The 18,295-nt window shown below is 43.1% G+C and overlaps 1 protein-coding gene across 24 annotated transcripts in view; it reads right to left on the bottom strand.

Moving 5' to 3' along the window:
• ATXN1 (ataxin 1) overlaps positions 1 to 18,295 on the bottom strand; it is a 222,030-nt gene that overhangs the window by 84,290 nt on the left and 119,445 nt on the right. For all 24 annotated transcript variants that reach the window (XM_050308033.1, XM_050309087.1, XM_050309622.1 and 21 more), the window contains one exon: positions 7,155 to 7,266. The gene's annotated coding sequence lies outside the window, so the exon portion shown is untranslated. The remainder of the gene's footprint in view (positions 1 to 7,154; positions 7,267 to 18,295) is intronic.

The following is an 18,295-nucleotide window of genomic DNA, read 5'->3' as shown; positions in this document are numbered from 1 at the left end:
TTGCTTTGCAGACTATCCCTCAGGTTGAGTAAAGATAGTTATACAAACATTTTAATGGTTCTAGTAAAAGTAAAAAGGATTCTGGTAATTTGCACTGTGGAATTAACAGACATGTCTTAACGCAGAAATATGTTCTGAGGACCTTCCCACTTCAAATGGCAGCAGTACACGACTGAATGACCAAGAAACATTATTTTGCCTCTTTTCCCCATAAGAAGCTGATTCTTTAATAAAGGTGCTTGCAGAGCACAGCTTTACAAGAAAACAAAACCCACGCCTTTCAAAAATTGTATAATAGACCCAAAACACATTAATTGTGAACATGAAAAGGGTTAGCTCCTTCAGTGCTCTTCCTGCTGCTCCACCCTGAGTGTCAAACTCCCTTTTACTTCACCAGAGCTTCATGTTACCTGAAGTTTCTTTTTGTTAACTACTTGCATCAGAAATGCTAAATCAAGCTGTTGAGAAGACAAGTTTTATCTGCCAGAGAGACAAACTCATGGCAGCTAAAGGCTTAAAGCACAATTTGCCCACTGTCTCCATTAAGGAGAGTTGCAAGGAATATCCATAGGTCTGTTCACAAATGCCCATCCGTCCAGGAAGCCAACCCACATTTTGCCTGAATTCCTTCAACTGGCACGGCTTTAGTAATGCTTCAGTAGGATTCACTTCAGCCCAAAGGTTGTGAGACCAAGGCAATTTATAAATCACTACCCTGATTCTGACTGAAGGTTGCTCCCCTCATCTCCTGCAGCCCTCACTTCCCAGATTTCTTCTATTACAAGTGCAATAACTTGGTAATAAGATGCAATAGTGCCATAAACTTTATTTCCCACAGTGGTGAGGGTTTTCCTATTATTTAAAGAGCTGCCAGGAAAACCCATTAGAAATAAATAAAAAACCAGCACTTCAGGGGTCCTTAGTCAGTCTCTAGTTCTGACACCTCAACAGGAAAAGAAGCTAAGAGCACCCCTGACGACTTGCTTATCTTCTTCCTCTTGACCTTCATACCATCAGGTGCATCTGAAATGTTCATCAGTGTCTGTAGCTGGAAACACCAAAGCTGATTAACAATCAGAAACATAAAACTCACTGGAAAGGAACACTGATAGCATCAATACTGCCAGTTTCAATAAGAGAATCTAATATTCCTTCCCAACATAAGCATCCGGGGTCAACATGTCTGGAAGGCTGCAAGCAAACCTGGAATAAATATGAATGAACAAATTGTTAAGAATAGTATTTTGCTACAAAGGGCTAATGATCCCTTTTAACCAACCTACCAGTATCAGTAGCATTTCCTTTTGAATGCAGTCTCCAGACAGAAAATGGCAAAAACCCTCCTCTCTAGGAGAGCTTAATTTATATTCTCTTCCTGCTGCTGCTGCCACAGACATTATCAGCTTTCAGAGAAGCATTGGCAGGCTACGAGATACTGTTAGGGTCATCGTGGGCGCAGCAAACCAGCTCACCAGTGATGCTAACTACCACAGCAGCACAAGAAAGCAGCAGTGAAACACAGGAGAGCATAAAAGAAGCAGAAGAAATGTCCTCACAGGCATGAGACACCTGTGTTTTGATCAGCTTCACCCCAGACACAATCTACAAATAGCAGAGCAGCTTTCAGGCCAGGCTATAAACCTGTGAGGGCTGGGCTTGGTTCCCAACGCTTCTTCTTGGTTTCACTGAAAGTCTCTTGGACCAAGCAGTGCTGCAAGCAAGGGCCAGAAATTTCTCCAGTAGACAGCACCAAGTTAAAAATAAGAGCAGCCATAAGCTACACTGCCGAACTGCAGGAGATGCTTTGCTCTCATGGACCACACCACAACCACACTGGTACTGTAATCATTAACAAGCGCATTCACCTGCCTGCCTTGCTGTGTTTACTTGCTCCAATGCACTAGTACCGCCTGGACTTCTCTAATGCCAAATCATGAAACAAAGCTGACAGCAAAAAGCTGGGGCAGCAGTTAAAGTGACTGCCAAAGAGAAATCTGTTTGCTCAGGCAAAAGCTGTTCTCAGTCCAAACATGGGAGTCATAATCTTACAGCCATTTGCTTGGAAGACAATGAAGGGAAGGCAGAACAGACTGGGAAACTACAGCTTGCCACGATAGAGAAGAGAACAATCTTTGTGCTCAGATTTCTTTGCTCTGAAGGGTAAGTTTTACAAAGCTGACAACGGGTAGCAACATGTAGTGGCCCCAGGTGTCATGCCTGCCTATCAAAGACTTGGATTTTAGCCCTGGAGAAATTACAGCCTCTCAGTACTCTGGAAGCTGTACTGTCCGAGAAGAAAGCAAAAGAGCAATGAATGACCTAACTAAAAATTATTTTAATACACGGATTGCAAACTCTAAGCCATAAACTAAGGAGTGCAGAGAGAACTCGGAGAAGATGTGAAGGAAGAAAACATCTTGTATTGACAGGAACACCATAGCCACAGATGACAAAAGACAATCAACTTGGGCTACTGATAGCAAAGTCATGCTACTGGAGTGGCAGAGGTTGAATGCAAAGTACGGGTCCAGCAGATAAATCCCTGGAGATAAAGGAAGAAGTTCAGCAGTTCAGGCTAGAAAAGACAGCGGAGAAAAGACAGGTTAGGAAGTCATGAGTTGAGGAGCCAGCCAGCAGATATGTGGAGAAGAGAGAGCTAAATCCAATGAAGCTGCACAGATGTGAATAAAAAGGCATTTGGCCCTGTGGCAGTCCCTGAACGCTGGAGGCTTACAGCTTCATTACTGCACATCCTTCTGCAGGGCTTGGAAGCCATCCTGGCCACCTCTCTGCTGGGTGGCAGGTGCAAGCAGGCACACTTCAGCTCTCACCTGCTGTCCCTAGGTGCCCATACACTGACTGTACGGGGGATCCTCCCACTGCCAAAACAGCTCAGCTGCTGCACGCTGCCAAAGCAAGTTTGCCACCCATGCAGTCTGAGGATGGTGGCTTCGGGACCAGGAGAAGGGGTGAGCCGACCTGATGTGCAGAAACACATACCATCATCCACTTTGCATCTGCACAGACACAGTCGCTCTGCTGTATTCCTGCAACATCCATTTTAATCCAGTGCTCATCAGTGAAAACAAACTGCCAAACCGAAGGCCCAGAGTTACAGTCAGAGACTTTTTTTTTAAACCCCGCAAGAGACTCAAACTGTTTCAGCTTCCTCTCCCAAACACCAGCCTTGAGCCATTCTTGCCTGGCTGACGGAAGCCTGTGACATGAAATAAAAGCCAGGAAATATGACTTTCTGAATAAACATTTATTTGGTGAGAAATACTTCTGATTTTTTGGCAGAGAAATGGCAGAAACCTGAAGCCCTATGTATAGCATGCCTGCAGAGAGCAATTTCTATTTAAAGGGAAGCTGCAGCTGTCTGTAGCTCTTAATGAAGAATAATGCCTAGGAATAAATTACTGCCGTTTCTGAGAGACATTTCTCAAATCAAAGCGATTCTTCCCTTCTTCACTCTCACTATAAATACCAAGTGGCATGTACTGGGCAGTTGTCTGAAAGAACGGACACACAGAGCTCTGCTCTTTTATCAGCAGCCTCGTAATTTCCATAGAAAACCATGAAGTGGTTCAGCAAAGACGGATACCTAAGTGGCACAAAAGCAAAGACATCCAGAAACATTAAGTCTGCATGTGTCAAAGCTTCCCATCACTCTTCCAAGGTGTGTACAGCTCAGAACAGACACCGGGCATCACTTCCAACCATGGCCATAAACCCGGTGTTGAGGCTCCAGGCGTGGGAGATGGCCACTCGCAGAAAACCACTGTAAAAGGCTCGCCAACCTTCAATTTTTGTCACTGGTACATGCCTCCCCCCGAGGGGCTGCAGCAGCGGCAGCACAGGCAGCAGAAGGTGATGCTCTGGGGAGAGGGTGTGCCTGGGCTGCCGCCAGCCTGGCCAGGCAGCTCAGGAAGCAGCACTGACATCAGCTCCAGGAGCTGTGTCGCTCCCAGACCCGCCACAGGTCCACGTGCCAGAAAAAACAGTCCGCAGCCAGAGCGGGAGCATGGATGAGACAGGACCAGGGGAAAGGGAGCAAGGAGGGCCAAAGAGTGGAGAAAAGAGGCAGCAGCTCAAAAATGGGATGGAACCTAGGCTAAGCCATGTGCAGCTGCAGTCTCCAGGATCCTCTCTGGGATCGCCCCTTAGAGCAGCAGCTTCCCAGGTGGGGCATAGAAAGTCCGTCCCAGCGAGAAGCAGGGATGTTTACTATCCTACCATCTGCAGTTTGCCCAAAATAAATTATAGATATGAGATCAACTAACCACGTTTCTTTTTTTGACACATTCTGGATTTAGAGATTTATTTTCCATTTCCCACAAACCATGCCAGAGGTTTTCGCAAAAGTGCAAAAAAAAAAATATTGCGAAGAAAATGTCTGAGAGTGAGGAACACGAAGAGTTTATTCACTGCTCCTGTTAAAATGTGTTTGTGCTTGTGTGGCTAGCACTCCAAAAAAGCTGCGGCATATGTTTTCAGGATAGAAAAAAAACCAACTCAGGATACCTAAATCCTACCAGAAAATTACAAAACTGTACGCTGGGATTCACAAGGTCCCCTCCCGTGAGAGCGAAGGAGCCTTGCCTCGCTTCATTTTTTTACCCCTTGCTAAGTGAAATAAACATTCCTCCTTAACAAGCCCTCCTGACATCCCTTTTTCTCTCCCAAGAAGTGGAACATGGACTTGATTTGTACAAGCTCTGCTATTCCAGAAATGCGCTTCATCCAAATGAAGAGAGCAGAAAAAAAGGAAGCGAGAAATTAGTACTGTTTAGTAAACAGGCAGTTTCTAGGTGGATACAAGACACTGGTCCCGATTTACTGCACTCCTCCCTCCTCACACCCCACTTTCGCTGAAATTTGCCTGGGTGGCAGGAGGAGGCAGCAGAAGGGAAGAGAACAGCTACCACTTGCAGTGGGAAAGGTTTGATTGCTTTCTGCAGATCTTAATATGACAACACCCTGCAAAAGGGAAGAGAGAGCAGTATTTTTCAGTAAAATCACTATATACTGGCATTTCCTTTCAGGATAAACACCACTCCTCCTCCTCTCTGGTATTCTTGTCTCCCTGAAAGGATAAAGGAAAGAGAAGAGGAGAGGAGAGAGGAGGAGCCTAGCCAACTGCCTCCTTCTTGCAACAGTGTCCTCCGAGCAGAAGCCAGGTGACAGAATACACTCTCAAGGAACTTCTAAAAAGCTCTCCATCACCTACAAATGACTCCCCAGAAAGGAACCAGTCTTGGATGCCAGGGTAAGAGCCATTCTCAAGAACGCTTTTTCCCATCCATACCTGGTGAGAAGAGTGCTGCTTTTTCTGCACAAACCCAGGCCTTGAGAGTGAAATTCAGGATTTTGTCACAGTAATAGCAGAATACCATGCTGTGCTTTAAATGGGATCATTTTAAACCATTTAGGACAGGGCAGAATGTAACGATCACACTGACAGCATCTTCAAGAGATATTCCATCCCCTGTAATGGCTGACGATTGCCTCCTTCTCTCAAGCAGTTTGTCTGGCTGATATGGCACACCACATATCTTAGAGAACCTGGGGAATGCTCTTCGCCACACGAGGTGGTGATGCTGTTGCAATCAGTGGAGGTGATTGCAACATCTTGAACAAACATCTGTTATCCCAACAGCTCTGCATGCCAGGACAGTTTATTATTATTATTATTATTTAAGGCTGTCCTCTTCTGTTCTAGGATGCCGGCATGCAAAGTAAGCTCTTGTGGTTTCAAAGAAGTCTTTCAAAGTGTGGGAATAGGCTGATATGGCCATGTCTGCTTGGATACACAGACAGTGAGAAGCTTCAGGTCTCAGAGGCCCCTTATTCATCTTAATGAGCTACCAACTTAGCAGCTTAGTGGTACTAGTAAGTAAAAATTTCAAATGTCAGCTTTTTTAACTATTTCACTGTAGATCAAAGCATGCAGGAAAGGCAAAAGATGATGAAAATTTTTCAGTGACTTCTCTAGTATTTATTTTGCAAGTCGTTCTTGGAAAAGCGGCAACACTTGGACTCTGTCTCAATCTGCTTCCCAAAGCCCGGATCCAAAGGGAAAAGCAGAGCAAAGGAGGGAATCCAACTTTCAGGGAGCTAGAAGGTATCCCAACAGTAAGCAAATATATTTATATCTACTGCATTTATGGAAAGTGCAAAAACTAATTTGATCAAACTAGAAGAATCTGCAGCTTGTTTTATCACTACTAACATCTTGAAGCACCACTGCATACTTTAAATACTAAGGCATAAGGATTTAAATACTAACTTGCCTAACTTGGAAATCCCCACAGTTCCTTCTTAAGACAAAAATGAGGATTATTCTAAAACCTGGCAGGCAGAGAACTCTTATTTTCCTCTTTTTGTGAGGATGTTTACATTTGAGCTGCACGTTTGTCCATTTACACCCAGAAAAGCAGTGGACTTCAAGAGAAAAACAATGAACATAAAAAATATTTATGCCTTCTCTTTAGCCATGCCTCATGGGAACATTTTCTTTTATTAAATACCACAGCTGGATCAAGATCTTAGTTGAGTGACTGTGTTTCCTTCTGAAAGGTGTGCTACTCCAATTCCCATGAACACAAACCTCTGCGAGGAGCATTTGTACTGAAAATACTCAAACTAATATGACAAACTGATGAATATCAGGCACAAATGACTACATTTTCATTCCTATAACCTGAAAGTGGTCAAATTAATTTCAACCACTGTATAAGTATGTATAAAACTCTTGAATCTGACCTGTAGATTGCTGAACTGTTACCCATAATATTTTTCATTCTTGTTAGGCTACAGAGTCACGCGGCCTTTCAATGCAGCATTACATATTTAAATAAAAGCAACAGTAATATGTTCAAAAACTGTAGCAGTCCAAGGAAAAGAAACCCAGCATCTTTCCTTAGATAACACTACTCTGCCCTTGAATACATTAAAAGAAAACAAAAAAAAAAAAAAAAGAGGGAGAGAAATTCAAGTCTGGCTTTGCAGCTCAACCAAAACACACCTGCCTTTTGTTTCAGCAGAGTAAAAAGATGCTCAGTGCATCACAGGGAAGGGAGCAAACACTAGGGCAGACACCACCTCCCAAAAGACACAATTGGAAGTATTTGTTATCATTAGTAGGAACTCACAACATTCACTATGTTCTTCTTCAGGGAATTCTGGATTATCCTTTTGCATGAAGATTTTTCAGAAATCACAGGTCCTCACTGGCTTTTCTCTTTCAAATAAAGCAAGATAGAGCTGTAAAACAAAAGCAAAACCAAGTGAGAAAGGAAAGCAAGGAATACAAAGAGGAAAATCCATAGAACTATTTAGCAAATGAACAATTGATTCCTACATCTCCTTAAAGCAAATGCATTTTTAATGAGCTCTCAGGACAGAGATTCCAGCACAGAGTGAGTGTGTGGCAAACGCTGATCTAGGATAGGAAGAGTCATTTGCGTTGTACGTCTTATTGCCAACAATTAAAACCCAGTTCAGAGTTGCTGAAGCAGATACATAATTAAAATAATTCTTGGATACTTCCATTGCTATAACAAGAGGAAGGAAAAAAACTACTTGGAGCTGTTGCTGTTTAGAGGAAGAGTCTGCAAATAAAGTCTGCGGTGTGCAGAGAGATCCATGAAGATTTTTGTTCTCAGTGAACATCCTCTAAAGGAATGCAAACACCTATCTATTTCTGTGGTTATCAGTAATATCACAGCAGAGGAGTACTGAAACCAAAAATACACACACACACACACACACACAATATTTCCTTGGTAGGACATATTTTTCATATCTGAGATTTTTAATATTGCGTGGTTCTTTTTTTTTTTTTTGACAGAATTTCTTTGTGGACCAACTCTTAATTTTTTTTATCTACTATACTATACTATATCAGACTATCCTCAGTCTTTTTACTGGAATCTGGGAAAACTGTTGGGCTTAATTTTTTTTGTGAACCCAACACAGAATACTTGAGTGTGTATTTCCACAAGTCCCAAATTGAGCATTTTTTCCTTCAGCCAGGTTCCCATGGTCTACTTGTGCTTCCTTAATTCTTAGTTCCACTTTGTGCCACAAACCTTTCCTATCTCCTCGATGTAAGGTTCCTCAAACACCCCACATGTAATCTCAGGGATTCGTGCACATGAATCGCATCTATCAGCCTTACAGTGGAATCTACGTCCTCGAACCAAACACATGTGCAGGACAAAAGCCTTCGCCTTAGTGCAAGCTCTCTTCACTTTCAGTGGAGAAAACTAGGCAAACTAGAAAATTATTAATTTGACCTATCTTAAGCATCTGCTTTAGGACAGAATGAATCACTCTCTAGAAAGGTCTGGCTCTCTCCATAAAGTGAGTCTAGACACTGAGCTCAGATTAGATGGCTACAGATGAATACAGATGAATCTCACCCTATGTGAAGGCAGGAAACAAGTCAGACAGATGGACAAGTGCAGTTCATGGGTGAAGAGCAGAGGGAAGGCAATGCAATGATTAAAAAGCTGCTCTTCAAAAAAAAAGTTTACATCTCTGAGACAGTTTGTTTTCGTTTAACATGCAAAGCAACAACAATAAAACCTTCCAAAGCCCAAACCAGTATCTGCCCAGTTGATCCAGCTTTGGTGTAAGACTAGTCCTGGATTTACTGGCTCAGGCTAAGCCCTCATGGAGCAGTGCCCGCAAACCAGCATCCAGCTGGTTGGCACTCTCCAAGGCCCCTGGCAATGATGATGAGGAGGACAACCACCAGTATCAGTTATATGCATCTTTGTCCCCTCCCTGATGGACTATAGCAATGCAAGATACCTGTTACAAAAATCTTCCCGCTTTAGAACTACAGCTCCTGTGTGACAGAGGCACTGCTACCTCAAGAGCCTTTGAACTCCTAGGCGCTGGACAACAGCTTTGGACAACAGCACCTCTCCTCTAATAAAGTAGGACTTTGCTGCTTATCTGACAGAGCAGCATACCATCAGAGATGATCTCACAAGATTTTTACTTTAGAAAGCAGACCAAAGAGAGAAAAATAACCCGGACCTATTTTTAAGAAAACACTAGAAATTTTACTTAAACCCAAGCCAACTTGTTTTCATGACATTTATTTTTTTCTTCAAATTATGTGAACCTCATGATTGAAAAAATCCCACCCAAGCTCAAAATACTCAAACCACTTTGTTTCTAAGTGTTAAAATGAAGCATTTCAGCATTTTCAAAATAATTTCTGAGTTTTTCCCCAATAATTTGGTAACCCCAAAATATCCTAAAAATGGCATTTCTTAATTTTTATCTCTTGCCATTCAACATTCAGGGAAACCTGAAAATGGAGTCCAAAGGGCTATGAGAAAATATTTAACATTTCTGCCAAAAACGTATGGCTTCCAATTATTTTTAGTAAAAGCAAGGAAGTTTACTCCTTGCAAGCTCCTGCTTGCATGGACTCTTGTGAGCCTCCCTGGAGAGTCAGCTGCATGTAAGCGCTGGGCTGACACACACCCCACTCAGGGAAAGTCCGTCCACTAACTTCAACAAGCAGGATTACAATTTTCATTCTAGTTCAAGTTAAACAAGGCTCCGATTGCCCGTACCTGGGCTTTGATCACTGAAACCAGACCTAGTGCTGCTTGCTAGCTATGCAGTTCTCTTGCTGTCAGCCTAGAATTTGTCTTGCAGAGCCCTGACAGTGCATGGACAAGGGAACAGGTCACAAGCAGCATCTGTGAGATACAGAGAAGTGGTGGTACTCTGGGGCAGATACCCTTCTCCATGTACTCTGATTTCACAGGAAAGATGACGTGAAGCAAGGTACCCTACACCTCAGGCACAAAAAGGGGCAAGAGATCTTGCATTTACCACAGAGTGCCTTTGTACCATGGACACAGCCAGTTATTATGGAGTAGATGATGCACTATAAATTCACAAACAGGTTTAATCTGCTTCAACTTGCTCACTTGACCTTACCCGTAGGCCATTCATTCTGTGAGGGGCAAGGCATGTTTGCCTGCAAATGTTCCCAGGCATCTTTATAATTAAGATTTAAAGATGGCATAGCACAAAATTCAGGATAAACAGAGAAATATGCTGCTTCTTGAAACACAGTCCTCACCTGAAGAGTAGAGCCCTCAGTCCCTAATTGAGATGATCCTTCTGCTAAGCAGATCTGATGGGTTGCGATGACATGCTCCTCTTGGAACATGTGAAACAGTCACAACTTGGAGGGACCATCAAGGAAGGCTGGTTTGCAGTACAATCATGGTTTTAACTAGGCTTTGCAACCGAAGTTTCAACATGATCAACAAACCATTATCACATACACAGTTACCGATCACATGTCCGCTATAAATGGGAAGCGTTACCAAGGAAGCTGTTTTTGATGGCCCCACAGCATTATAGTTACTCAAATATCACAGCATAGACCTGTCTTTGAGTGCTAAAAAGGGCTTTGAGTTGACAGATTAGAAGTGTAATTGAGACATGAACAGACCTCAAAGCAAAGGAATATTTGAAAACTAAAATTGGACCCCAGGGTAATCAGGAAATAAGAACTATCCTACAAGTGAGCAACTGCAAATTGGCAAAACCTGAAACCAGAAGCTGGCTATGTGCAATATCCTGTATTTATTCCAAGAGAAGGTCATGCTCTCCATCTTGCTTTGAAGATCAGGCAATGAGAGATTACCGTTTTACTAGTCCTTTCCTGCAGGTTTTTGCCATTTCTTGCTCCCTTGCATGATATAATTTGGTTTTCCTAATTCACAAATCAGCATAAGCTAATAAAACTGTTTAAGAGATGGCAGCGTTGTGCCCAAGTTGTTTCGTTGTTCGCTATTATCCCACAACTAATCCTTCAACTCAAATAAGACCATAATTCATTTCCTCCTTTATTCTCCCTCTTGGACAGGTTCAATCCTGCCTCACCGCAAATGGGAAAGGCGAGGTTTTATCTTCCTGGAGCGTGTGTGATTTCAATTACCTAATGTGTATATCATCTATGAAGTCAGGAAAAAACTTCTAAATTATTTTCAAAAAGTTTTAGCTACTTTACACAGACAGAAAAGATTCTAATGGAAACTGAAAACTAACCAACCACACCAAACAAAAAGCCAAAGCAAAACAAAACAACCAAAACACAAAACAACCAACAATTGACTATCTTTTAGACTGCACTTTGATAAAAGCTTCTTTACAGTAGCCATACCAAGCTTTACCCATCTGAAAATCTTGTGACATTTTGTCTAGTGTACAAAGGCTGCTCCTGATGGGGCTGAGTCATCCCTGTACTAATTGTTCTGCTAGTGTAAAAGTTACTTATATCCCATTTATGCCTACTTTAATGTTCTGGTGAAGTAACATCACCTTGTGACAAAAGAGGTTTCGCTTGCATAAAACAGGCAGGCATAACTGTGATTTCTGTTTAGCATCCATTCCTCATATGAAGCTTGATTCTCCACAGCTTTATAATGTAAACAAGCATTTCCCATGGCTTTGCATGTGGTTCACAGTGAAATGCCCAACTCCACAAGGTGTTACGCGCACTTTGTACAGGGTGAATAACTGTACCTGGGTGCAAGAGAACAGTAAATCAAGTTGTCAGCACTTTGCATATCCCACAGGTCCTAAACCAGAAAAACAGCATGCAGATCTTGGGGCTCAGGCAAGGAAGTAATCCATCCTGCCCTGAAATTTGTACCAAAGGGAAGAATGTATCTTTCTCAGCTCTGTGAACACATCCGTGGGACATTCCAGCCCAGCACATCTTTCCTGTGTGAAAAGCATTTCCAACATGAGGGCTTACTCAGCAAGAAAATGAACTGCTGCAGGACGGGAACATCTATCTGTAAACTGTACACAGACAAGACTAGCACATGGGGCTGAAGTTAGGCTGCAGCTCACACCCTCCAGCGCAGGAACCACTACTGAAGATGACCACTGATCCTGCAACACTAACGTCATCTAGAAGTCAGAGTCCCAAGATTTAACCTAAAAACCATTATTCACCATTGTTTCATCCACAGCAGGTATTTTTCACAGATTAAGGCTCAGGTAAACCACCCTTCGTTTTAGGATCAGCCTGTGGGATTTTTCAGTCCTACTCACTGGACATCTGTCCTTCCAGATCCTTATCTGGAAACCATGGAAGCAACTTTGTTCCCAGAGTGGTCCCCATTGCTCTTGTTACCCACTCCTTGACCCCAATACCTTTGAAAAAGTGAACAGGAAACAGATGAAAGTTCATCACCACAGGGGCAGTTGTACACGTGAAAAAACATAGGACAGCTCGAACTCACATTCTCCATTTACACGATGGAGAATCTACCACCGTGCACCATGTTGGGTTGAGAAGGACACGACTAACACAGGCTGCCAGGCTGGGGGGGGCACACACAGGTGCAGGCACAAACAATGCACTATGTGAGCTTCGCTTCCTTAGGAAGCCAGCCCAGAGCCCACCCTTAACCTTCCCCCTGCTTCCAGTGCAGCCACGTCTTCTGCGCTGCTAATGCAACGTGAAACACAGTGCTGGAAAACAAAGGCACTATTGACTAACTTTTTTGCAGGATTAAGATGACTGTGCTGGCTCACAGCAAAGATTTCAATGATTTCGACACCGAGCACTAAAGTAACAGGAACACGGCTTGGCAGTAAATCCAGAGATTACCTGTTGAAACATTAATGACAAACATCTTTTGATGTGGGCTGCTTTATGTGGTGCAAAAGCCAGCACTGTAATTATGCATTTCCTTTCTATGAATCTAGTATTTAAAAGTAAAGTTTATTACTGGGGGGTGAGGGGGGTGTGCATGTGCATGTTTCTGCGTGTGTGTGTGTGTGTGTGTGTGTGTGCCACAGGAAATACTCCACAGCTGAGCCTGCGATTTACCAGGGTAGCTGCACGTAGTAAATCTGCAACAGGGGAGCTCAGCTCTTTCATTCATCGTGCACCAAGCAGAGGGCTAAAACAATTGCCACACTTAAGACAAATGTCAGCGTGAGTCATACCAGACGGAGTGCAAACATGTTTGCTGTCGGGTGAGTCAGAATATCACATCCTGAATTCACAAACCTTCCTATAAATAATAATTTCCGAAATTGCTGCATTTCTTAAATACAATGCAATTTTAAGTATGATGCCAAATCCATAAAGGCTTTCCTGACTACAAAGAAAATGTTTTTCCATCTCTTCCCTTTTGTTTCTGATTACATGTATCTACCTACAGTAGTAGGTCGTCTACAGTGCCTGAAGTGGTAATTGCATTGATTCATACTTAGGAAAATGCAGGTATGGCTCAAAAAAAAAAAAAAAAAAAAAAGGAGACCACTAAATACAAGCAGTAGGGTCTTTCACTTACTGTATATGCTTTCTAAATCAGCACTTCTTTGATGCTGTGATTCTGACAAGCTTTAGTGTGTTTAGCATTCAGAGGAAGGTCATGCTGGCATGGGACACAGACGAGCTGAGAAAAGGAGTGAGAAACGCCAGAAAATTGGTGAGAGAGGCAAGGGCAGCATGCTGCATGTGAGCAAGGAGGTACTGGGCCTGCACCATGCTCAACAGCGTATGCACACACAGCAAAAGCACCATCCCTGCCTCACGGAGCACTCAGCCTCAATACAACGTGCAGTGATCATTTCTCCCCAAGAACATGAACATACCTGGTAACAAAATTAATGCACTGTAATAATTGGCAATGATTATCCACGACTGCCTCTAATTCAGGAAAGCATCTGAATCAGAAGTTATGCAAGTGTCTTTTGAAACAGGGCTGAACTCAAGGATATGACCAAATTTATTCAGGAGAGTGCTGATAAAGACGTGTGATGTCTCTGCGAGCAAGGGGGGGAAAAAGTGGTTTGTGTAATGTTGTGGGGCGGTGTTTCTAACTTGGTTTTCAGTTGGGAATTTATTCTCATTTTACATGAAAGGGAATTCATACACATACAAACCTTCTTACATCAAATCAAGACAGTCTTGCTTTCTCTTAATTGTTTTGTGGAATAACCACTCAGAAGTTCATTTCTGTTATCTTTCTCAAGCAAAAATAAAAAGTCTTTTAGAAAAATGTTATTGCTAAAACAATGAAATTCTCCTGGGAACGACTTCGTTATGGAAATGAAGTGACAGTTTCTTTTATCCAGCCAAGCAGCAAGTCTGCATTTATAAAAGGCATTCTGTGCACGAAGTACAGTGAGTGGGAGGACACGAAAATGCTATTTTTAAACCAGATTTCAGCGTTCCTCCCATACAGATTTCCTGGAATAATAACAGCAACAACAATAATGATAATTATTAATGCCAAAAAAGGAGTATCATCTTAGAGGTGAGGGGCATGCGAGAAATCAAATTGTAGTTAAGGACTTGTATGATTTAGGGGCAAATGTAAGGTTCTTTCAAATAAACTGGCATTGTGCCATGAATTTCACAGGATTTGAGGTTTTCCCCCTAAATTTTATAGTGCTTTTTTTTCCAAAAAAGGCACTAAATTAACATTATGTGCAACATATGCTGTATCTTTACTATTTGTTTTTTTGCAGCAATTGTTATTTTCAGAAATATCACTAAATGAGAAGTTAACTATGGAGCTGATGCTATCACTATATCTGGGTAAGTGACAATGACAGCTTTTAGACCTCTCGGAAGAAAACAAACCTTGAGAAAATCCAGGGCCAAGCAATGTTTCCAAATGCAACAAGAACAAGGGTAGGATGCAGACTTTGACCCAAAGCTTAAAAAAAGGCCCTCGAAAGATCCTTTTCTGCTTTGCTGACCTTTGGACCTGTCTCTCAGGAAACTCACAGAGCAAAGACGTTGTATTAGCACATACAGAGAAAGCGTGGGTCAAATCTTTCCTCCCTACCAGGAATACACTTTCTCCAGTAAACCTGGAGTGTAATTATCCGAGGGCAGAAGTTAGCCCCGATTAGGAGAAGACTGTTATTCAATTGTGCTGTCACCTACCAGTGGTAATTAGAACAAGCGATTGCGTTTCACACCTAATAAAAATTCACTAGAATGAGCAGGCAGTAACACAGTGCATGGGAGGCACAGGCACACCGAGGTGCAACATGAAACCTGCCGATGTGATCACACTTGGGAGTAACCCCACCACTGGAAAGCCCCCATTTCACACAAAATTAGAGCAAGCTAGAGAAATCACACATGCTGTCTCCCCCTGTTATGCTCGACAGCTCTAACACAGAAACACGCTGGAGTCTGGCACTGACTCACGTTTCAAACTGGGGCACGCCCCCCAACACACGCGTGCACACAAACCCCCTGCACTCACACACCCTGCCCATCCCGCCTTGTGCCGCTGACGTGAGGTACCAATCTTGTCCAAGTCATTTCCATCCGTGTTTTTAGTCCAATGCAAAACCCTCAGCAGCAGTAGCAAGAAACATCGAGGAACAAGCAGCCTTGGCATGCTACCCACACAGTGAAAAATCAGCCTCCTAACTATTCAGGTATGGCCTGTTTCTGAAAGCTATTATTTAAGGACCATGCAGGGCATGCTTGGAGGCACTTCGACTCTCTCACTCTCCTACAAGACAAATTTTCATGTCATTAACCTTTATTTGCCTTTTATACAGTAAAATGTAAGTCTATTAAAATACAGAGTTCCAATTTCATATTTTGATCACCTCCATCTGCTTAATGGGAAATGTATAGTGGTAAGAGAGAAAAAAATATATGTGGGACTGGAATAAGTCACCACCGTTTTCCTTTTTTGTCCATAGTGCATGCTGCCAAGCATGCTTGCTTGCTGGTCCCTTGCCTAGCTCACTGCCAGCAAGTGCTCAGCAGGGCACATCACCAATATTTAACCCTCAATAAAATTAAATCGTAATAATGCATTGCACTCATTTAGAGTTTTACATACCATAAACACTGTGGAAAAAAAAAATTAACTCCACACTCTGTAACACCCCTGCAAGGTAAGTTGAGTATTATTACTCATACCTTATGCAAAGGGGAATTTCACTGGAGATGGGATAATTGACCTGCCCAAAGCTATGCAACACAGGTGCTCCTGTTTCCTGCTTCTCTCATTATGCCAATAGACCAGTTGCAGCCTTTCCTGAAATTCAGAAAGGTTCTGCCTTCCTTTCTGCCTCTTTCAGCTGCTGAAGGAAAGGAAGGAGCAGGGTTGTACCCAGGGTTGTGAGTGGCACGTGGGTGGTATGAGAGTGGTCCCTGGATGCATTGCCTGCGGTGGGACCAGAATCAACTGGACACACAGCACCCCCGTTTCCACCTCCCTGTGGTAAGCGAGGATTAACTGCAGAGAACAATTTGTTCTGCAGGAACATTACAAGTCCTTCTCACAAAAGACAACCAAGTTTTAGTTTCTGCGAATAACTTCTAGTCGTGCAAGGAGGACAGTAGAGGAGTCAGTAGTGTGTATGTGCTGCACCACACACTGCCCCTCATACTACCCCTCTACTCCCCTCCACCACAAAAAAGGGTAGGACTGAACAAATAAGGGTTTCCTGCAAGATAAATGCTGGCAGGGCAGGAGCAGTAGCCGCTGCCTGCTCCTGTGGGCTGCAGACACCCTTGCCGATTGTCACATGTCAGAAAAGGCCACGCTGGGCTTGCCCAAAGCCAGCATGGGAGCGTCAGATGGACCTAAACTTTTCAACCACATCTCTGAGGTGAAAACACTCATGTCACAGCCTGGACAACAGAGTAATGTAGTCAGAGATCCTGTTACAACACCAGCTCTTTATCCTGCACCACTCCAATAGCCACAGTGTATGTGGGACCCAATCATGCTTACTACATCAGAAGTTTTTCTACCTGTAAAAGATCTGTACCATTATGTGCAGTAAGACAATTAAAGCATTGTACATGCAATTATCCTAGTTAAAAGGAGGGCTTTTACTGGCACAGCTTATCCCAGTTCACAGATGAAGTAAGCCCTATCTTGGATTAAAGCAGTTAGACTGGAGAAGCACTTGACCGCGTTGATCAGTTCCCAAGCTAAGACAAGGCTTAAGTAGAGGGGTTTATCTCACCCAACTGCTTACTTTTAACCGAATTTGGTTGGGTCATGGCCAACTTAGTGTAACCAGATCCTCAGCCCTAGCTGCAGGTTTTGACTGCCTTGAAGCACTGGCTCGTGCCAAAGCCTCTTTAGCTATCACACCTAAGAGCACTGTCACCCCTGCAGATCAGCAGATGAGCTCCATAGTTTAAGTGGATTAGCTGTGCTGAAAAACTCTGCTACATCCAGTTCTCACGTCGGCAGCACTTGAGCTTCAGTCAGCAACGATCTTCTATTCAGCTGCTCCAGGAGGTTTTGCTGCAGAGGACAGAGCTGGGCTAAGGACAAACCTGTGCTGTCCCCAGGCTCTGGGAGAAAGACAAGTTTGCAGCTTGGCCTCAGTGAGCATCCCACAATGCTCAGAGAGCCAGTAGCGTTCGTGAAGATCACCCCCTCCCACACCCTCTCTGGCACCAGAGCTTAGGGTTTGCTTTCCACTACAGTGTGCAACTAGGATGAAAAATATCAAGCTAACAAACCACACACCACCTTGCCATGACTTCTTATGCAAAATACTCAGCAGTGGCATACAGCAGAGCAGTGCAAAAATTATCACAGTAACAGGATGCCCTCCTCATACCACCCATCTTAGCCTGGGAGGAACAGCCTCAGCCATGTCTTAGCATCCACAAACCTCGATTCCAGTAAACTTCACAATTTCCCGGGTACATTATAACTATATCCTTCTCTCAGCCACTCCTCCCAAAGGCAGCAGGCAGAACTGTCACATAACATAATCAGTGTGAAGTTGTAATCGTGTGGGGGACTGTGGCAATTCATGGAAAATGCCATCAACCAAAAGGCAATTAGCAGCGAGTCTAAATGCTGCAGCAGAAGGGAGTGGTTTCCTAACAAAACAAGTCTTGTTGAAAAAAAAATAAAAGAAAAAACCAAACCACCCTAAACTTGCTTTCCTCAAAAAAGCAGCATTCTCAGGAGATTGAAAGCATGTGAAAAAAATACCTCTGTGAAGCTTTCTGTAAAGATTATTCTTTTCAGACACATTTGGCAGCCGTTTCTGCTCTGTCTCCTAATGCTATTGAGTATAACTATGCTAAGTCAATAAGCAAAGCCACTCAAAGGGGTTTTTTTTGAGGTTTTCTAGGCCAAGAGAGGAAGCAGTGCAATAGGAAAGTTTTCAAAGTGGGAGTTGTGCCTGCCTTGCTTCTAATTGTAGTGAAACTGTCAACCTCTGCGTTGTGTTTCAAGACTTTACACTTCAAAATCATTCCCTCTGT

The sequence above is a fragment of the Myiozetetes cayanensis genome, unplaced genomic scaffold (genome assembly GCF_022539395.1).
Source record: "Myiozetetes cayanensis isolate MyiCay16 unplaced genomic scaffold, myiCay2020 scf1, whole genome shotgun sequence".
Lineage (NCBI taxonomy): Eukaryota > Metazoa > Chordata > Aves > Passeriformes > Tyrannidae > Myiozetetes > Myiozetetes cayanensis.
This window is presented reverse-complemented; position numbering and strand designations above follow the sequence as displayed.